A 12,945-nucleotide genomic window follows, 5' to 3' on the forward strand; every position below is an offset into this window, starting at 1 on the left:
AGACTCAGCACCTCCCATTATTTTCCAGTATATATATATATATATATGTGATTTTTCCCCTCAGGCTTGAAAAAATAGTTTATTTGTAATTCAGCTTTTCTGGTAGCAATGAACAAGTCCCTACACTAGTTGGCCTGGTTCTATTGTTTCTTAGGGGACTACTATGTGCCTACACTGTACTTGATATTTAAATAAATCAATGGCATGGATCTTTCCCTGGAAGAATTTATAGTCTAATTGAAAAGTAGACACTATACCCTTCACAAACAAAACTGCCATATCAGCGTTTCTTGGCTTTCTATCACCATGAAAAACATGGTGCAATTTCTCCTGGCCATACACTCCAATGAATAAACACTGTGGGTGATGTACAACTCATGTTTATTCACTAAAAAACATGACATTCTTTTTTTTTTCAATTTGAGAGCAGGTACTGTTTATTAACTGACCAGCTTAGAAAAATAATCATGGTAGACACCTTAGTTCATTCTTCTAAAAAACCTGTTGATTTGGTCCTCTCTGTTGCCAGCATCTCCACCTTCTACAAAATGGGTGGTCTTTTTCTTCATTCCGCCTCGTGAAGAAGATAATTCAAAGGGCCACAGGAAGTTAATTGCTTCTTTGAAGTGCTTTCCAACAGTATAGATCTCATGAATCAGATCCTCCATGCATATGATGCCATATTTACCAAGAGATCGAGCAATCCAAACGTTGTCTGTCAAAGCAATTCTCTTCTTATTGATTTTGTCATAACCACACTTGTAGATTCGTTCATTTACTGACTTCAGAGTTGGGTACCCCCATACAATATATAGTTCTACGATCCTCAGCATGTTAACTGAAGCTTTGTTGAGCTTCACAAAAGTTCCACTGAAGATTTGACGAAGGCGAAGAAGCTGCAACACCTTTCGGACATTTTGGCCACACCGTTGATACCCCTGATCCTGACGACAAACACTGATTTAGGTTCTGCAGGTATATAGAAGTTGCCAACTTTTCTTGCCATCCTCACCATTCAAATTTCGCTGTTCATCTGCCTATATTTCTTGTGATAGTGCTTCGCTTTTTCACAGATAAGATTCCTCCTTGCCTTTCGAAGCATCTTTTGGACAAACTTTTCTCGGGCGCTTGATCTTCGGCTCTGCGAAATTCCTTCCCTTTTACTTAAGGATTTCTGGCACAGCAGGAACATTCTTTTTCTTCTCTTCAACGCCTAACACCTTCTACGGTTCCAGCAGAAAATAGTTTTTTTTGTTTTTTGTTTTTTGACATGGAGTCTCGCTCAGCTGCCCCCAGGCTGCAGTGCAGTGGCGCCATCTTGGCTCGCTGCAACCACCATCTCCCGGGTTCAAGTGATTCTCCCGGCTCAACCTCCCGAGTAGCTGGGATTATGGGAGTAGCTGAGATTCAGGTCCCGGTCATGTCCGGCTAATTTTTGTATTTTAGTAGAGTCAGGGTTTCACCATGTTGGCCAGGCTGCTCTTGAACTCCTGACCTCAGGTGATCCACCTGCCTCGGCCTCCCAGAGTTCTGGGATTACAGGCGTGAGCCACCGGGCCCGGCCTTTTTTTAAAAAATAATAAAGTTATCATATGAGCAAATGGGAGCACTGTCAGTACAGAAATAGATTCAGATCTCTCATAGATTTTTCTTCTTAAAGTGTATCATGTTAAGGTTTCTTGATTTTTGTCATTAGTAACAAATTATTTACAACTATTGACCTTTCAATTTAAAATAACTTTTTGCATCTTATATAGTTTTTGAGGGCTTGTGTAGTTATGGAAGAGTTTACTGAGAAGATGAACCTTGAAGGATGTGTATTATTGACTGAAAAGATATCTTTAAGTTACTATGGCTTATCTTTTACTTAAATAAATTAATCTTCTTGAAATCTGTTGTTTTCCTGAGCAACAACAAAACAATACAAACTGCATTCAAGTTCACTGAGAGGATCCATTGGACTGGTTGTGTAGCTCCATAACCAAAATTGTATTGTATTAAATTTGTGTTTTATGGTTTAATTGGAATGCCTAGAATCAAATTTAGTTCTTCTAATGAGGTCTCATATCTAATTGGACAATATATTGGTCTTTATTTTTGCTACAAAATAATGGAAAAATGTATGTCCTCTGTTCCACTTCCCATATCTTATCTATCAGCATCTACAAAGGTTCTCACTCTCTATTGACAAGTAATTATTGGCCACCAAAAAAACAATTTTAGGATAGTTTTCATGAAGAAACACTTATTTTAAAAAGAGGTAAATAGTTAAAACATTTTATCAATTCTAACTATCCTGGCTTTTAACTAAGACATTTGTTTATATTACAAAACAAGCATTTGCAAATTACAAATTTCTAGAAAAAAAATTATCTTTTCTAATGAAAGAAAATATTTTGAATGATGAAAATAGCAAGTAGAGAAGCATATCTACAGATTTCATATCTATACTGTGGTTTTCTTATATTTTGCAATGTATAGTCAAAGACAAATTAGAAAACCAACTGGATATGGTCCAAAGATTTTTTTTCTACAATAACCTAAAATCTGATTCTGAAATCTTTCACTGATAATTACACTTGTGTTTAAGGCAGTGTTTCCCTGTTGCTTAGTGATATGGTTTGGCTGTGTCCCCACCCAAATCTCATTTTGAATTGTAGTTCCCATAGTCCCCATGAGTTCTAGGAGAGACCCAGTGGGAGGTAATTGAATAGTGGAGGCAGTTCCCCTATGCTGCTGTTCTCATAAAAGTGAGTCAGTTCTCAGAAGATCTGATGGTTTTATAAGGAGATTTTCCCTCTTTTGCTTGGTACTTCTTCTTGCTTCCACCATGTGAGGAAGAACGTGTTTATTTCCCCTTCCTCCATGATTGTAAGTTTTCTGAGGCCTTCCCAGCCATACTGAACTGTGAGTCAATTAAACCTCTTCCTTTTATAAATTTCCCAGGCTCGGGTATATCTTTATTAGCAGTGTGAGAATGGACTAATACATTTGGTCCTCATGGCATATTTTTTAATCTAGAATTTTCCATGGACTTTAAAGAATGCTAACCGAGCTAACAATGTTTCATACAGTACATTCATCACAATGGCTGAACAGTACTGTACTCTGTACTGTCATATCCAGAGCACCATTCACTAGGTTGAACTTCAGCTCAAAGACCTTGTTTGAATTGTTACTAACTTGCCTGGTCCTTAGGAGGCAATCATCGAATCTTTCTTCCTGTGGGGGCTCAATGTTATATAACCCTCTTATCTCTTATTCTCAATTGGTTATACTTTTCTTCTCAGCAACTCTTATGACCTGTTTGGCCCAATACTATAATATTCTTATATTTTCTGCAGCTGTAGTAAAAGTACATTCTGAACATTGATCAATTTGGCAGCATATTTATTAAATATTATAGCCTTTGAAAGGTGTAACATGGGGAATATGATGTTTCCTTAAACAGTTAGTTTTGTGGACAATTAGAGTTCACCCTATAAACATATCCAGTCTAAATGTATTTTGAATATCCCTCATAAGCCTATTTTTTAATGTCCTAATTAAGTTTTCATTTTACCCAGTTTACGTTTTCCCCAGTGTTGAAATGTAAAGACCAGATGAAAGATTATTTTGTGGCTAATACTACCAACATTTATAAATTTGTGATACAAAGATCTGAATCCTAATTTAATAGAAAATAAGCCCTTGATCTTGGTGCTATGCTAGGCAAGAATCCAGTATCAAAATTTATGTAGGCCTGTGTAAATGATTTGAGGATAATAAAACACAGTTTCAAATTTTCATGAGAGTCATAGGAAAACAACAAGAACAAAAGATTTTTATAATGTTTAATGGTCCTCCTTATATGATGATATCCAAAATCAATATTATCTTTTCATTATTAATGCAGAATATATATCATTAAACTAATGAAATAATGCAATTATTGAGGAATGTTTTATTCCTCCAAGTCTCTGACCTTATGTTTTCATTGGCAATGAGTAACATAGTAGTTTCAAGTACCTCCATGATAATGAGAAAGTATACTACAGTTGTTGGTTAATGTACTTCAATTCATCTCAATAAATAGTTTACAAGTATCTCTCACATACAATCTAGGTATATTAGATTACACAGAATAAAATGCTGGATAAAATCAAACTTTCCCCTCTAGGACTTAACACTATTCTAAAGACTGTAGGCCTAGGTAGTAGAACAAAGTTAGAATGTATCCTGTCCGTATTTATAGCTAAATTTCATATGCTTAATCTAAAATTGAACTTCTACTTATACATCAATCATGATTATGTAAGATAATATAAATTTTGATTGTATCAATGATGATATATGAAAATACAAATCTTTCATGATTTCATGAAGATAATAGTTAATCTCCCCGAGAGAAGCAGGGTTGCCTTCATGAAGGTAAAGGCATTTAGGGTAGACGTTTGAAAAGGATTTCCCATTATGGAAAAATATAGCAAGAACAAAAGAAATAGAAGTGGGAAAGTATGGCATCTTACCATATAAGTAGTTCTATTTTCCTGGAGATGATAGTACATAAACAGAGCAATGAAACAAAAAAAAAAAAGAGAGAGAGAGTTTAAAGTTATGTGAAAGAAATATTGCTTTATTATTGAATTTAAACTTGGAAACAAAATTGGTATTTAATTCCATAGAATACAGACACCAAATTAGGTTTGAAAAGGGAAATGCTAGAATTAGAGTTGGGTTTAGAAACAAAATTAGTCTTGTAATAGTAACTATGCTCTTCTAGATTGAGGCAGTATGGTCATGGAGGAGAACTGCCAAGAGATTATTTTAATGATCCAGAAGATAAATAATGAAGGCTTAAACTAGCCTTATGTCGGTAGGACTGAAAAGAAAGGAATAGATTTTTATAAATAAAATAGATGGAATCTATAGACATGTACCTAAATGTTGTAAGGCAAGATAGAATGAAGACTTAAAGATAAACATGAGGCACTTAATAGTATGTAACTGAGAGAATTCTGCTACTATTACAGAACCTAGGAAGTCAGGTGCAGAAACAGGTTGTAGGAACAAGATTGGCCCAGTTGATTTTAAGGGCTGACAAGTATCCAGGAAGAATTGCAATGTAAACTTTTAGAAATGCAGACACTGATGCTATGGGGAGAGATAAGTGCAAGCAGTTGGATTCAGGAGTCACCTCCACAAGGGTCTCCTGTTGGGCATCTACCTGCTTACTGCCAAGCCTAGATTCAGTATTCGGAAAAAAACTCCCTCTGTCGGTGAATTTATTACAGAGCACCCCACTTATTTTCTTAGTGAAGTTTTAGCTATGATTTAAAACAGAAATTCCAGTATCTCTGTTAGTTTGGTGAATGTTGCAGTATCTTTGTCGACAGTCTTAAAATAGGGAAAATACTACCCTTTCCTCAAATTGTTAGAAGCTCAGGAGATTGCATGAATCTCAGGAACATGTTTTCAGTCCCTGTGCTTACCCTACTAGCACAAGTAGCATGATTCTGAGTAGGTTGTTTCAGCTCTTTTTTAATTTATAAAATTGAGTAGTAGAGTAATAATTTCTACCTTGCCTACCTCATAAATGTGCATTATTATGAAATAAGACAAGATTAAGGCAATGATCAAATGTAAGGAGTGATTATTGAGTTCTTCCTTCACATCTTCCTTCATTCCCATGTGAAAAATTCAGTCAACTGGATGGTAAGGACATTGTATGTCAGCTTCCAGGCTGTGAACAGGCTATCTCAGAGTTTGGCGAATCAGGAAAATAGAAATCAAGTCTACATATAAGGTATGGTGATGTGTCTGTGGGAATGGGCGTTGAGACTTAGTGTAATGTAACACTCACCATGCACCTCAGTTTCCTCTTCCGTAAAACTGGCATGGTAAGAGAAACTCTTAGATTAGATTGTTGTTAGTACTAAGTGTTTAGACACATTAGCAATAAAATATTATTGTAATAGGTACAGATTCTCAGTCTCAAGCTTGGATTTACAAAAATATAACGTATCCTTGCCTTTCAGTATTAATTAAAAAGAAATACAGACAGGATCTTGCTGTTTTGCCCAGGCTGGTCTCCAACTCCTGGTCTCAAGTGATCCTCCCACGTTGACCTCCCAAGTAGCTGTGATTACAGGCATAAGCCCCTGCATCTGACCCTAAAAATTAAAATTTACATAACTCTGAAGTCTCTATTTCAGCTATAGGCAAATGGCTCATCAATTCAATTGTCATTTCTGGTTTTACTGAGTTCAGTTCAGGATTTTGACTGAGTTAATTAAGGTTTTCACTCCTGTTCCTTTTGCATACCCTCTTCTCTAGTGCCTAATTATAGTCCTAGCATCAGGGGAGAGAAGTCTGGCCCCCATACCCATATCCTCTAACCTTGCTGCTCTCCACGGTTGTCAACATGCTAATCCTGGCATGCATCATCATGCTCTGGCAATTGCTGCTGACATCCATGATCTTTGTGGCCTGTGACCAAGAAGTTCACAGTGTGCTTTTGTTGCACACATCTCTATTAACCAGCTAAGTTATGATACACTAAGAACACTCAACTCATACTTGTTTATAACAACAAATACTTACTTCTTGTTCTCGCTGCATATTCATTGAAGTTCAGAAGCAGTTCTATTCAACATCAACCTTTTTAAAGCCTTTTAAAAAATAATTTCAATTTTATTTTAGATACAGGGGGTATGTACAGGTTTGTTACATGGCTATATTGCATGAAACTGAGGTATGGGGTACAGATTCTGTCAGCCAGCGAGTGAGCATAGTACCCAATAGGTCGTTTTTCCACCCACAACTCTTTTCCTTCCTTCTCCATCTAGTAATCTGCTGTATCTCTTGTTCCTATCTTTATCCTCATGTGTACTCAATGTTTAGCTCTCACTTATAAGCAAGAACACGCAGTATTTATTTTTCTGTTCCTGCATTATTTCATTTACCATTATGGTGTCCAATTGCATCCATGTTGCTGCACAGGACAAGATTTAATTCGTTTTATGGCTGCCTAGTATTCCATGGTGTGTCTGTACTGTTTGCTTTATCCAGTCAACCACTGATGAGCACCTAGGTTGATTCCATGTCTCTGCTGTTGTGAATAGTGCTGAAATGAACATACGAGTGAGTGCATGTGTCTTTTCACTAGGATAATCTGTTTTCTTTTGGGTATATACTCAGTAATGTAATTGCTGGGGTGAATGGTAGTTCTATTTTAAGTTCTTTGAGAAATCTCCAAACTGCTTTCTATAGCAGTTGAACTAATTACATTCTCACCAGCAGTGTATGTGTTCCCTTTTCTCCACAGATCCTCCAGCATCTGTTGTTTTTGACTTTTTAATAGCCATTCTGACTGATGTGAGATGATATCTTATTGTGGTTCTGATTTGCATTTCTCTAATGATTAGTGATGTTAAGCATTTTCTTATATGCTTGTTGGTGGCATGTATGTCTTTTTTTGAAAAATGTCTATTCATAAACTTTGCCCATTTTTAAATGGAGTTGTTTTGTTTTTGCTTGTTAATTTAAGTTCCTTATGAATTTTGTATATTACACCTTTGTCAGTTGCATACTTTGCAAATATCTTCTCTCATTATGTAGGATGTCTGTTTACTCTGTTGATGGTTCTCTGTGCAGAATCTCCTTAGTCTAATTAGGTCCAATTTGTCAATTTTTGTCTTGTTGCAATTGTTTTTGGTGTCTTCATCATAAAATATTTGCCAGGTCCTATGTACAGAATGGTATTGCCTAGGTTTTCTTCAATGATTTTTATAGTTTTAGTTTTACGTTTAAGTGTTTAATCCTTCTTTAGTTGCTTTTTCTATGTGGTGGAAGGAAGGGGTCCAGTTTCAATTTTCTGCATATGGCCAGGCTGCTATCCAGGTACCATTTATTGAATAGAAAGTCCTCTTCCTGTTGCTTGTTTTTGTCAACTTTGTTGAAGATCAAATGGTTGTAGGTGTGCAGCTTTATTTCTGAGCTCTCCACTTTGTTTCATTGGTCTATGTGTCTGTTTATGTATGAGTACCATGCTGTTTTGGTTAATGTAGCCCTGTAGTGTAGTTTGAAGTCAGTAGTATGATGCCTCCCACTTTGTACTTTTTGTTTAAAATTCCTTTGGCTATTCAGACTCTTTTTTGGTTAAACATGAATTTTACAGTAGTTTTTTTCTAAATCTGTGAAAAATGATGTTGGTAGTTTGAAAGAACCATTTTAATGATATTGATTCTTCCAGTTCATGAGAATGAAATGTTTTTCCACTTACTTGTGTAATATCTCATTTCTTTCAGCAGAGTTTTTTATTTGTTCTTGTAGAGATCTTTCACCTCCTTGATTATCTGTATTCTTAGCTATTTCATTTTTGTGGCTATTGTAAATGGAATTGTGTTCTTGATTTGAATCTCTGCTTGAATGTTATTGATGTATAGAGATGCTACCATCTGTTGCATTAACACATTTATTTTATACCCGGAAACTTTGCTAAAGTTATTTATCATTTCTAGAAACATCTTGCCAGAGTCTTTAGGATTTTTTAGATATAGAATCATATAATCAAGAAAGAGAGATAATTTCACTTCTTCTTTTCCTATTTGGATATATTTTATATCTTTCTGTTGCCTGATTGCCTGGCTAGGACTTCCAGTACTATATTGAACAGGATTGATGAATGTGCGCCTCCTGGTTTTATTCCAGTTCTCAATGGGGATGGTTCCAGCTTTTGACCATTCAGTATTATGTTGGTTTTGGGTTTGCCGTAGATGGTTTTTATTATTTTAAGATCTGTTCCTTTGAGGCCTAGTCTGTTAAAGTTATTTATCATGAAAGGATGTTGGATTTTGTTGAAAACTTTTTCTCCATCTATTGAGATAATCATATGGGTTTTTTGCCATTCACCATTGCTTATGTGGTAAATCAGTTTGATGTGCGTATATTGAATCAGCCTTGCACCCCAGGATTGTGGTGTATTCACTTGTTTTTTTTTAGTTTGTTTGTTTCTTCTTTATTTCTTTGTTGTTGTTGTTGTTGTTGGTGGTGGTGGTGACAGGGTCTCTGTCACCCAGGCTGGAGTGCGGTGGCGTGAACACAGCTCTCTACAGCCTCAACCTCCTGGGCTCAAATGATCGTCTTACCTAAGCCTCCTGAGTAACTGGGACTACAGGCACACCCCACCATGATCAGCTAATTTTTTAAATTTTGGTAGAGACAAGGTCTCACTATATTGCCCAAGTCAGTCTCGAAAAGCTGGGCTCAGGTGATCCTCCTAGCATTCACCTCCCAAAGCGCTAGGATTGTAGGTGTGAGTCACTGCATCCAGCCTATATTAACTTTTTAACATGCTGTGGATTCACTTTGCTAGTATTTTGTTGAAGATTTTTACATCTATGTTGGCCGGGAATATGGGCCTGAAGTTTTCTTTTTCCACTGTGTCTCTGCCAGAGTTTGGTATTAGGCTGGTGCTAGCTTCACAGAATAAGCTAGAGAGGAGCCCATCCTCCTCAATTCTTTTAGAATAGTTTCATTAGGACTGGTACCTGTTCTTCTTTGTGTGTCTGGTAAAATCTGATTGTGAATCTATCTGTTCCAGGCCTTTTTTGACAGTAAATATTTTATTACTGATTCCATTGCAGGACTTGTTTTTCATCTGTTCAAGTTTTTACTTTCTTCCTGGTTCATTCATGGGAGATTGTGATTTTCCTAGAATTTATCCATTTCCCCTACATTTTCTAATTTGTGTACATAGAGTTATTCATAATAGTCTCTGTGGATTTTTTGGTATTTCTGTGAGATTGGTTACAATGTCATCTTTGCCATTTCTGATTGTACTTATATGGATCGTCATTTTTTCTTTATTAATCTAACTAGCAGTCTCTGAATCATATTTATTCCCCCCAAAATGCCAACTTTTAGTTGATCCTTTGTATGAATTTTTGCATCTTAATTTAATTTCATTCTTCTGTAATTTTAGTTACTTCTATTCTTCTTCTAGCTTTGAGGTTGTTCTTTTTTTTTTTTTTTTTTCTATTTCCCAAGATTTTTCTAACTTCTTGATGAAGGTATTTGGAGCTATAAACTATAAACCTTCCTCTTAATACTGCTTTGGGCTGCATCCCAAAACTTCGGTAAGTTGTGTCCCTGTTTTCATTAATTTCAAATTTTTTTATTTCTATCTTAATTTCATTGCACACCAAGAGTTATTCAGGAGCAAGTTATTTAATTTTCACTTGTAATTTTAAGAGATCTTCTTGATACTGATTTCTATTTTTAATATACTCTGGTCCAAGAGTGTACTTGGTATGATGCCAACTTTTTAAAATTTGTGATTCAGCATGTCATTTCACTATGGTTAAGAACCATTGCTGGGGAGCTAGTGGGTTTGTTTGGAGGTAAGGGGACATTCTGGCTTTATTGCCAGGGATCTTGCATTAATCCTTTCTCATCTGAAAGGGTTGGTGTTCCTTTAGTGTAGCAAAAGTTGACAATAGTCAATTGGCTTCATTTCTGGATGTTTTCAGAGGGTTAAGGGTCTGTACATAATCTGGATTTGTGGCTAGTTCTTGTCTGTGGTTCCATAGGGGTGTATATTAGCAGAATCAGAATATTTTTTGGTATTGTAGTTTGGGATTCAATCCAGTAGATGATGCTTAAGAGTAATGGCTAGTAGATAGGTTCTTAGCCATGCAACTCTTTTGTACTTCCTCACATTCACAGGCATGTTCTGCAGTGTAAGGGAAAGAGATGACCCCCTCACCAAGCTCATTCCTGGGCTTCAGGTGAGCTCCCTCCAATCACTGCTGGTGTGCTCACATTTCTTTTTTCTTTTTTTTCCCAAGAAGAAGTCTCGCTCTGTCACCCAGGTTGGAGTACAGTGGCGTGATCTTGGCTCACTGCAACCTCCAACTCTGAGGTTCAAGCAATTCTCCTGTCTCAGCCTCCCAAGTAGCTTGGGATTACTGGTGCCCGCCACCACATCTGGCTAATTTTTATATTTTTTTAGTAGAGATGGGGTTTCACCATGTTGGCCAGGCTGATCTCGAACTCCTGACCTCATGATCCGCCCGCCTCGGCCTCCCAAAGTGCTGGGATTACAGGTGTGAGCGACTGCACGCAGCAGGCATGCCCACATTTCTCTGTTAGGTGTTCCAGGATGTGGGGCTTCCTTGGGAAGAGGCCACGGCAGGGAAACAAGCCACATTCTTTCCAGACCAGCCCTTCAGACAGAAGCACGTTCCACTTCCATACCAGCCCATGAACCCCTGTGTGTCACCCCTCTCAGTGCCCTGAGAGTGTGGGACTCTACCCTGCTTAAGTGCTGAGCACAGATCTTGGCTTGGCATTCCCAAGCTTTGTGCCACAGCCCTGGAGCACAGGGATCAGCCCGCAGCTTGGGGTAGAGCTCCAGCTGCACTGGGGTATCCTAAGTGCTCCCGGGTTTCTGGGAAACTATGCAGGTGGAGCAAAGCACGCAGGCTGGGCAGTGGAGGCTGCACTGTGCACCACTCCTGCAGGACAGCCAGGCAGGGGCCCTGAAGAGCTGGAAAGCAGGAGGGCCTACAGAAAAATATACCCCGTCCCGCAGGGCAGCCAGCCCCACTGTCTCCTAGCCCAGCAGTCAGCTGGGAGTTAGAGCTTCTCAGAGGGAAATAGGAAGCCATGGAGGGTGAGTGCCTATGTGTGCATCCCACCAGAGCTGTCTACACACAAAAGTCCCTGGGCATGGTCCACACTGGCTGAAACCCTGTCTCTACCTACTCTCTGGGTAGAGCCCCCTACCAGCTCAAATGTCCATAGGAAATGTGGAGTCTCCAGTAGCGAGGATTCCAGAAGTACATGGTAAGAGTGAGCTGTCACTCAACCCCTTCACTCACCCCTTCCCCAGGAGCCATTTGGGGTTGGGAACTAGTCTTAGCATTTGAGTACTCCATACAGGGTTTCCAGCTTCCTCCTTCTTCAGCCCCAGAGTCTGCATTGCCTCTCTATCTACTCTCTGTTTTCTCTCTGAATATCTGCTCAAATTGTGTTGGTTTACTCAATATTTTTGTCTCCCTCAATGGGAGCAGCACTTCCTGGCTGCCTCTACTCAGCCATCTCGTCCCCTTCCCCTCAACATTGATTTTTATTCAAGGTTAGAGTCTGAAGGAGAGGCTCCTGTCAAGGATTGGCCAAGCTCATAGTAGAAGAAAAAGAGAGATGATGGAGCCACATAATGTATCTTAAAGTTTCTGCTAGAAAGTGCTTATGTCCCTTTAATTTACATCTCATTGACAGAAGTCACATGAACTTCCAAGTCTAATTTCAACGGGGTGAAATAGTATAATCTTTTCCCAAAGAGAAACAGCAAATATTTTGAATAATGTAATCTACCCCCACCCCCCGCAACATACCAGTCTTCTCTGGGTCCCCCAGATCACTCTCTGGCAGCAACATGAACATTTCACATACACCACCTCATCAAGGTATGGTGAACAGACATAGTAAAGAGTTCCAGATTGGTGGAAGGACACACAGCTTCCTAATGACATATCTCCAAACACATTTCAAGCTCAATTCTTACAGTTCTAAGAGACCTCCCCCTAACATTTACAAGGCTAAGTCAAGAATACAAATGGAGGCTCACATATTATAAATTTAAATATTTAAAAGTTGTAAGACATGCAACCAAATAATTACATAAAATATGCTCTAACTTCCGCCCTGACAAATAAGTCTTCATTAAGACTTGAAAGTTTAGTTCCTCATCAGAACATGACAGAGCAGAGAGAGCTTCCCCAGGCCCAGGTCTCAGGCCAACTTTAATAGGTATTACCTTCCCACTGCTATCTTTCTGACACACTCAAAGATGCCCATGCTGATACATTAGGACTTTCTAGCCAGCCGTCTCATGTTTTATCCACATCTCCCACATCTAAGGCTGCACTCACCAGCAATAGTCCATAGTGTGGGAAAAGG

The 12,945-nt window shown here is 38.2% G+C and overlaps 2 pseudogenes; both read right to left on the reverse strand.

Moving 5' to 3' along the window:
* Window positions 1-379, reverse strand: part of LOC105538063 — a 1,552-nt pseudogene extending 1,173 nt beyond the window's left edge.
* A 27-nt stretch (window positions 380-406) lies between these two features.
* Window positions 407-12,945, reverse strand: part of LOC105538064 — an 87,171-nt pseudogene continuing 74,632 nt past the window's right edge.

The sequence above is a fragment of the Mandrillus leucophaeus genome, unplaced genomic scaffold (genome assembly GCF_000951045.1).
Source record: "Mandrillus leucophaeus isolate KB7577 unplaced genomic scaffold, Mleu.le_1.0 Scaffold184, whole genome shotgun sequence".
NCBI lineage: Eukaryota > Metazoa > Chordata > Mammalia > Primates > Cercopithecidae > Mandrillus > Mandrillus leucophaeus.